Genomic DNA, 9,926 nt, shown 5'->3' with positions numbered 1-9,926 from the left:
GAAAGCCAGGCTAACATGGTGTGTCAGACATATGAGGCCTGTCTAATCAATCAGAGCATGTGACTGGTTTAGGGGGCTATATGTATGTGTTTGTGCGTATGCATGGGTGATATGCTGGTCACATCATGGTATGCACCAGCATGTCTGTGATCCAAAGCAGCAGACTGTTGATTTTCAAGTGTAGAAAAAAAAGGAGAGGAAAAACTAGAAGAGGAGGAGAGCTGAATGAAGCAGATGCTTAAAGGCAGGTTTTAACCCCCCCCCCCCGCACACTTACACTTACACACACACACACACACATACACACACGCGCAACACACTTTTCCTTCCCTTCACTCTCCCTTCCTCTCTCTCTCCCATGATGAATCAGCTGTCACTCAGGCACCAGTCCAATCTACTGATAATGAGAACTGCATCAACACCCTCTCGCCTCTCTTCCTCCCTCTTTCTCTCTCTCTCAATCTCCTTTTACTCACACCAGCTAAATCATCCTTCCTCCTCTCTTCACATTTCACGCGTGCGTGCGCGCGCACACACACACACACACACACGGCACTAACATAAACTCATTCATCTCTCCCTCACTCATCTGTCTTATGATTCTCCTCCTCCCCTCTTTTTCTCTTCCTCCCTCCTCCTTCTCCCTCTTTTCTCTCTCTCCCTCCTCCTCCTCCTCCTCTGTGCTCTCTAAGCTGAGCAGTCAGTGGTGGGACTGAGGCAAAGGAGGAGGATAAAGCAAGAATAGAGACAGAAAGGAGAACAGAGGCACAGAAAAACAGATCATTATACAGCAAACGAGCAAGAGGCCGCTGAATGAATAACAAGGAAGGGATTACAAAGCGCAGGACTGAAAAAAAGGAGAGGACACCGACTGAAGACTCTCTCTCTCCTCTCTTTCTCTCACTCCCTCCTCCCTCTCTATCCTTCCTGTCACCCTCCCAACTCTCTCAGAGGCTCTCCCTCCCAGACGATCTCCTCAGTAAAAGATGGCATGAGCACACTGCCTCCCATCCTCAGCTTGTGGAGTATTTTTTCCCCTCTTCTCTGTTACTCTTTCTGCATCTTTCTCCTCTTCCTTTTCTTCTCTCCCCCCCCCTCCCCTGTACTCTCTCCACCTCTCTCTACTCTACACGGGTTCAGCTCAGAGGCTGAAGAGGAAGTGAGCGAGGTAGACAGAGGCTGACCTCTCCCCTCCTCCTTTCTCACACCCGCAGGGCCCAAAAAGAGAAAGAGAGAGAGTGAGTGAGAGCCAGAGCAGGGAGTCGTCTGATGACTTACACTAACAACAAACTCCTTAACCCAGCCGACCGCAGCCCATTCCCTCTGCCCGCCCCCTCCCTGCCTCCTTTAACCCGGACTCTTACTCTCTAAGTCAGTGGAGGAGGGATCCAGGATCATGTTTGGATTAAAGACCCCACACTTCTACCTCCCAGGTAAGACCAATTATATTCAGTCTTTGATGTTTCACTGGATGGCTCTGTGGTGGTATTTCTTGTTCTGTCACATTATATCAACACCAAGGCCGGTCACACGCCTGCAGAGAGTGAATTTCCCTTTTTATGCAGTCATTCTTTCAAGACATAATTAATGGCTCCAGTGATGTCACATTGATTTACCGTTTTCCGCCAGGTAAGGAGAGCTACCCTGTGCTTCTGCAGTAGTCACTTCTGGTGATGTTTTTGGGTGTCACACATGATTTTGATTGTTCAAAAACAGAAAGACAAAGAGCCAAAATTCAGCAACTGAGTTTTTCTTTCATGAACAAGTATATTTCCTGAGTCAAAATCCTTTTTGCTCGGTGTGTTGACCTACTGAAGTACTCCTTTAGTGCTTCAGTTGTGCATTTTTTTTTCTTGCTAGTACTGTCTGCAACTGGGAATGGATGTTTTGTTATTTTTAGGCTTGACCGACAGAGCGTAGTGAACAAAAATGTTAGCTCAAAACAAAATGACCTTAAATTATTAGTTCAACAATTAATCATCAGCTAGGTACAGTAACTGAATCATTGATTATCCATTAAAAATTTTTTTTTTAAGTATAAATGCGTAATAAAATATGGTTCCAGTTTCTAAAAATTAAATATTTGCGGGTTTTAATACTAACCTGCAATCAGGACTGTTGTCATCTTAAAATTAATGGATCAGTTGTTCATTGTTAATAGTAGAAATGTATCCCTAAATGAAAATGATCCTCTGGTGTCATTCATGGGATATATTGTACTTGGCATCTACAGTGGTTTATCTCACAGTTTCAGTTTGGGCTTTTGCTGCCAGTCAAACTGTTTTGTCTGTAGTCTTTTAAGCAGCTGTGTGATATGCAGGAGAGTGTGGCCGGTGTCAGTGTGGAGACAGGTGTGAGGTTACCTCAGAAAGGTGCTTAAACATGCCTGAGAGCAGAATGACAGGACGACACCAGGGAGGTCAGTGAAGAGGCAGCGTGAGGAAGAAGAAAATTAACAATGGCGCACTGGGGAAGAAAGAAAAGGTGTGCGTGAAGTGGGATTTTGTTCATTTACACAGTAAAAGCGATGATGTGAACATTTGATACTGAAGGCTGTCTGCGTTATCCCCCTGAGGTCAACCTCTGACCTTTTAGTTGTCCGGGCCAGACTGCGGTCAGTGATTAAAAACCTGCTGTGGTGAAAAGTGGGAGAGAGAGCGAGAAAAAGAGAGAGAGGTGAGAGAAGAGAGGCCGAGGGAGAGGGGGAGGGATTGATGGGGGAATTAGAGGGTGGAGGGCAGATTAAACAATGTTCTTTGCCTTGTGAATCTTTCATGCTGCTTTTTGAATTATACATCTGCTTTCATAAATGATTGAGTGATTATGTGGTGCTTTGTCATTGTTTGTATATTTCCGTGTGCGTGTGTCTGTGTGTGTTTGTGTGTTTGTATCTGCATGTGCATGTGACAAGAGAGAGGAAGAAGAAGAAAATCTCTCCAGGAAGCAACAGCCCCCTCCATCCTCCCTCCCTCCACTCTTGCTTTCATCCTCTTTTTTTTTTTTTTTCAGTTTCCTAGGTCTCGCTTAATGTCTGTGTAGAGTGTGTGTAGTTTTGAACATGCATGTGTGTGTGTGTGTGTGTGTGTGTGTGTACACAAGTGTGTGTGTGTGATTTGATTGTGGTTTTGTGAATGTACGTGAATGGGTTTTTGCCACAACTGCCACCTTTGTTTGTGTATGTGTGTGGTTGTGTGCACCTGTCTGTGCTGTTGTAGGTGTGTGTTCATTGTGTTTGTGAGTCTGTGTGCATGTGTGTCCTCTCACCACTCACACACTGGAAGATGCCCCAGCCCCCCTCCTGGTCCTAACTGCCGTTGCTGTGGAGACTGTGTCAGCCACACACTCGCTCCTCAATGATCATTTGACAATGTAGGGGGTGAGGGGTAAAGGATGTGTGCGTGTGTGTGTGTGTGTGTGTGTGTGTGTGTGTGTGTGTGTGTGTGTGTGTGTGTGTGTGTGTGTGTAATGTGGAGCGATTACCGTGCGATTAGCCAAGCTAGAAGAAGTGGAGCAGGGTAAGGATGACACAGGAATCTAGATTAGAGGTAACAATAGAAAATCAAGGTAATGATACATGTTATCTACATGGAAATCTTTCATAAAGCCTGGAGTGGGAAAAGAGTGTGCTATAGGAGACATGAAGATGTGTATGCGTGAGTGTAAATCTACACATTCTCACTCAGAGCACACCATGACCTTACCATGTATTATAAGGAACAGAAAGTGGCATTTTTGCTATCTTCCCACTCTCTGGACCCCCTGGTGAAATGTGTCATACACATTACAGCAATTTACTGTTTTTCCTCACTGACTTGTCAGTTGATCACAATCCAGGTGTCTTTTCAAAAGTCGTATTTTTCTAAAATCAGAATGTATTCCCAGGAGAAGGCGCATCGAGGCTGTCGAGAGCCCGAGAGTCATGAAATAAACGAAACCGCCAGCTTTTATGTTTAAATGATGAAGCGGTTGAGTTTCTATGTTTTTCTTTCTGTCAAACAAATCCAATGAAAAGACCAAAAGTGAGTGTTAGCCTGTCTCCCAACACTTTGAATTTTTTTACCCTGACTCTGGCTCTCAGGACCAAATAAAGTTGTTTTTTGTTTTTTTGAAAAGGCTAAATGCTTTTTAGCAGATAGGAAGTTTGTATTTGTTTGGGATACTTCAGCTGTGGGTGATTAAGAGACATTTTGCTGGCTTACAACTTTCTACACAGCAGGACTGTGTGTGTCAGACTAAACCAATGTGTCTATTTTCATTATAATAAAATAATATAGAATATGTCTCCCAGTCCTACACTGTGGCTCACTGATGTGTTTTTAATATTATCTGGATTGCACTGAAGCTCCACCGGACATCATCAACATCAGGAATTGGACACACAAACCTTTTTTTTTTTTTTTTTTTTTTTTTTTTTGCAGTAGGTCCATCAGTTCAAACCTAGTGCAAATGTCTAAATGATGAATGGACACATACTCTGTGACATTTGTGTTTCTGTCCATATATGCATTCACTCGCGTGTGCACACACATTATCCGCGGTAAGTCGATAGGGTGAGAAAGCCAAGGTGTTGACGTGTGTATTAGCCTGCCACATTTATTGGCTGCAGTGGTATTTTCTGGGGATGGGTAGCTCTGTTCAACTTGACCTCAGCATTGATTTCCATGATATGTGTTAGAACTGCAAGGACACTGTGGCTTGATTTATGGCAGATGTCACACGAACACACACTCATAAACAGCGCAAGGCACACACTTCTCACTCAGCCTCAGGCGCTCACGCTGTGACAGCGGCATTTGGTAACTTCACTCTAAATATTTTCCCTCCTTTGTGCAGCAGAAGCACACAAATAAATACTAATTTCTCAGGCTGCAGAAGAGTAATGACTTCAGCAGCCTTGAAAAATGTTTGCAACAGTAGCAAGAAATATAGGGTTTAATGTTCAAAAGTTGTGGTTTGGAGTTGGTGTAGTGTCAACGAGCAAGACACTGAACAGTAAGTTTGTGTTTCAATTCAGCTATACCATGTAGGCTATACTGCATACTTATTTGTGACTGCTTTACAACTTGTTGAGCTTAAAATAAGAGGCTGGCTAACAAGGACAAAATGGAGACACATTTCACAGGTAAGTGCCAGTGGGTTTAATAGGCATACTTAACCTGAGCTTTGTATAATGCTAGGTTACACGGTAAGCATATACACTCAATACTGAGTTCTTTTACAGTGAAGACAGGCATAAAGACAAAACAAGACCACAACATGTAACATCACTGCCTGACAAAAACTTGCAGCTGTTAGCAGGCTAGAGTTGACAAGGGCATCGGTGCCTGTCTTCTACTCCTTACTGGCTGACAATTGGCTGATGGTCCCTCACCTTTTGCTCTGTTGTCAAGAATGCAACCACTGAAGGTGAGACTTTTTGATCATTTTGAGTGCACCATTCAGATCCTCAAAGTGCACTGTGCATCGCCCTGTCAGCATGAACTCAAACTAGCAAGTGCAAGTACATAAATGAGCAATCTGAGGGACAACAGGAGCAGAACAGTGGAAAACATAGCTCCAGTTTACTGTGTGCTTTTATTTGTTTATGATATCCAGCAAAGCTACTTGTTTTGCAGCAAAGGCACATTAAAGCCAATGACGATAGACTTTGGATGTCTTTGTGGTGGAGACGAATCCTCTGATTGTCTCCCTACCCCTGATTTTTTCCTCCATGTTTCTGTTTCTCTCTTGGTTCTCACCTCCCTGTTTTTCATATTGCTTTGTTGTGGATGGCAAACACACAGGGTGCTGCCCTCTGTACTGCCAGATACTGCCACTGGGGTACTGATTTGTATACTTTTTTTTTTAAACCTTACTCTGACCAGTCTTTAAGCTCCATTAACAATTTTGTACCTTAATGTAATTGAACTAAATGTGACTGTTTAATTCTTCTTCTCATTATTATTACTAGCAATCCCCCCATATATATATATATATATATATATATATATATATATATATATATATATATATATATATATATATATATATATATATAAGGTTTTTTTTTTTTCAGTGGGTGGAGGGGTACCTACTCACACATCTGTTTGCTTGGCCCTAATTTGTCTCAGTACGTGTGGAGAGTCTTTGTGCACTCACGCGGGGGGCTGAGATGGGTGCTGCCTCAAAGGAAGCTGCTGTCAGGGCCTCTTGCGTTGTTAATTGTGTGTCTGTGCGTATGTGTACTTGTGTGCAGGCTTGTGCTCACTAGCGTGTGCCGATGAAAATAGGGTCGCGGTGCTCCACCTCAAGGGCACTGTTATTAATGAGATGAATAAAAGACCATGACAACAGCTTGATAACACAGAGGAGATAAAAACCACACACACACACACACACACACACACACACACACACACACACACACACACACACACACACACACACACACACACACACACACACACACACAGGCAAACATCGTGTGGGAGCTGGATAACTTTCTCTTGCCAAGAAAAAAAAAATTCAAAGACTAAAACGAAAAAAAACCCCAAACAACCATAATCTATTTTTTATGTTTTCTTTCCTCCAGAGACAGTTGATATAAACTCAAGGAAGGGGTGTAAGAGAAAAGGAATGAATAAAACTGTGTGTTTGGTAATGTCTCCACCAGAAAACAAACAAGTGAACAAGTAAGCAATCCACCCTAATTGGTCAAAGAGCTGTTGTCACTAATGAGGTCTTAATTAACACAGGATTCACTTAAAGCATGTGTGGACCCAGCAGCACACACACACACACACACACACACACACACACACACACACACACACACACACACACACACACACACACACAAGCAAACATGCCTGCTCTGTGATGTTTACATTCATTTAGAACAAGCACAAAGCTTTGATGTGAGATCTCACATGCAAGCATGCATTCACACAAACAATGAAAACACACACACACACATGCACACACACGCATGCAGCCTGTCTGCTCACTGAGCTGGAGAGATTGGGATAAATGCCAGCAGATTTTAACCTGAGGTGATAACAACAACTCCTAGTAGCGCTCTCTCATTTTCACACACACAGAAACAACATGCACAGGCTCAGTGTACATGCAACACACACGCACACACACATACACACATATATAGAGAGAGTAAAACTGTAATAAGCAGCTCGGAGTACGATCACGAGCAGATGGAGGGAGGATTAGCCAAATAAAAATACAGCAACTTAAATTTGCCAGCATTCATATCTTTTACAGGACAGCAGAGTTTTTAACACACAAAAACACACGCACACACAAAGGCACACACATGTACATCTACACAACTGAGGCTGAGAGAGAGCGAGAGAGAGAGAGAGAGAGAGACATCCCCAGTCCTCTGCTCCTGCTGGTCCTGCACCATCTGCATGTTCATGAACCATGTCAAAACATAATTGATTGAATGTGTCAGTGTGTGTATATTGGTAGATGTGTGTCTTGTGTGTGCATGTACGTGTGTGCGTGTGTGTGTGAGGGGGTGTCTTTACAAAGAGCTGGTTAACTGCAGTTACACTGAACATGTATGCTTTATAATGCAGATATAAGTTTGGACATGTCTCTCTTTGTGCTCAAAACACACACACACACACACACACACACACACACACACACACACACACACACACACACACACACACACACACACACACACACACACACACACACACAATCTATGATGTCACATCACTGAAGAGCCTGTTGATTACCCATGGGCATGGCTCTGTCTGCCACCTGGCCGCGCCATGTTAGCAGGTTCCAGTGAACTTGCACATGTGACTACACACACACACACACACACATGCGCGCACACACACACACACACATGCACACACACACACACACACACACACACACGCACGCATGCATGCACGCATACACAGGGTCACTTATAGCCTTCTCCATCTCATTAGCCCTTCTGTCTGTCTCTGCATTTAATTGTGTTTCGGCAGGAGTTAACAAGCAGGTACCACAAATAAAAACTGATCTAAAGGGCAATTGAGCCAAATTGGACACAGATAGAGAGATAACACTCAGCTCTTGAGAAACAACACTGCATTTACTCTAGAGAAGTCTCACTTTGAAACACAAGTGGACTGTAAAACAAACTTTTATTTAAATCTCTGCTAGATTACGTAAGCACCAGATTCATGAATATAAAAACTGATCCCCTTTATGCATTTATTAAAATGGTTAATGTAACATCATGTGTAGAGGGAAGCCATATGTCATGATTTTAGTGCATCATTAACAGGCTGCCTTTAATTAGCTCCAAATGTTGAGGCAAACGCTTGAGCATTTCTCTTCTCTGTTCATTACTTCCTCACATGCATGTTAAAACAGAGATTTGAATGTTAACAAAAAGAAGCAGAAAAATATTAAGTGCCTCCTGAGAAGCTAATAAAGGCCTTTATCTGTCCCAAACTTGATCTAGTGTGGAGAACAATTTATTTTCAGGGTACTGAGCATACTGATGTAAGCATCATTAGACAAAACAAGATTTTGTGTTGGCTGCTTTAGCTATGATATACAAAACCCATTTTAATAAATAATGACTTCTTAGGGGCGGCACGGTTCTCCCAGTACCTGTGTGGGTTTTCTCCAGGTGCTCTGGTTTCCTCCCACAGTCCAAAACATGCATGTTAGGTTAATTGAAGACTGCATGGAGCATGAATGGTGTGCACGTCTCTCTGTTTATGCTCATCCAGTGTGTAACCCACCCCCCCCTCCAAGTTGGACAAGCTCTTAAGGTTGAATAACATTGAAGTTTTAAAAGGTAATTTTCAGCACTTTGGCTTCTGGGTCACATCAAAATCTCAGCTCATAAAAGCAAAAGTGCATCGAGAAAGTAACCTGAGTGCAGTCTATGCAGTCCATATGTGCTGACTGACTGACCCCTGACATTTAGATAGTATGTGGTCAACAAGTGGCACAAAGAGGAAGAAAAACAATTAACAAGTCAGTAAACTGTCATGTGCGATCCCACATCCTGCTGCGCGCGCACGCACGCACACACACACACACACCAACAGAACATGCTTACAGTTACAGGGCACGTGTTTGCTCACATGCGCTATCGCCACCTTGTTCGGCTTCTGACTGCATTTGCATAATCTGCATAATGATGGCAGCTTTAATTGCCCACGCCCAGGTAAGGGATCATGTGGTTAAGTGGGAGATCATAATTATGTAAATAATTGGCCTGACCATGCCAAGCTGCTGCTCTTTGCCACCCCATCTGGAGAGAGAGAGAGAGAGAGAGAAAGAGAGGAATGATGGGGAAGAGGTGGATAAGTCAGGAGGAGTGTGAATTGTGGATGGTTTAAGATGAAGGCAGAGGAAAGTACAAGAGGTGGAAGTGACGCCTAAAAGGATGATAAGTGAGTAAAAAAAAAAAAAAGATCATAAAAATGAAAGAAAGCCATATGTGATTATTTTGTTACAAAGGTGCACCTTCATAAAAAGAGCTTGGCTCACACCGAACCTGTCAGGAATAACAATAAAAGTAAAAAAAAAAACCCCAAAACAAAACAAAAACAAAACATTTCATGCAAGTGGAAAAGGACGAATATTTTTTTTTTACGTGTCTTCACCCTCTTAAAATATTGAGTCATTTTTTCAGGTTTTTCAGAAAAGACAAAAAAATACCATGATTTAGGCAAAAATAAAACTTTCGTTAAAAAATGACTTAGGCCATTATTTTAAGAGGGTGACAATATGTCAGTTAGCCGCATTGAGCTGTGAAGAGCGCTGCAATCACACTTACATGTGATCTATGTCGCAATAAATAATCATTTTGTACCTGGAAACCTTAAATGCAGTGTTAATTCAAAGAACAAACTACTAGCAAACTAAACTAAAGGAGCTACCACACAAAAAGATTAAACTGA

At 42.6% G+C, this 9,926-nt stretch overlaps 1 pseudogene; it reads left to right on the top strand.

The window, feature by feature from the left end:
• The first annotated feature begins 1,318 nt into the window (after positions 1-1,318).
• LOC115781220 (genetic suppressor element 1-like) overlaps positions 1,319-9,926 on the top strand; it is a 38,382-nt pseudogene continuing 29,774 nt past the window's right edge.

Source organism: Archocentrus centrarchus, chromosome 6 (assembly GCF_007364275.1).
Source record: "Archocentrus centrarchus isolate MPI-CPG fArcCen1 chromosome 6, fArcCen1, whole genome shotgun sequence".
Lineage (NCBI taxonomy): Eukaryota > Metazoa > Chordata > Actinopteri > Cichliformes > Cichlidae > Archocentrus > Archocentrus centrarchus.
Note: the sequence above shows the minus strand (reverse complement) of the source record. Positions and strands in the feature narration are given on the sequence as shown.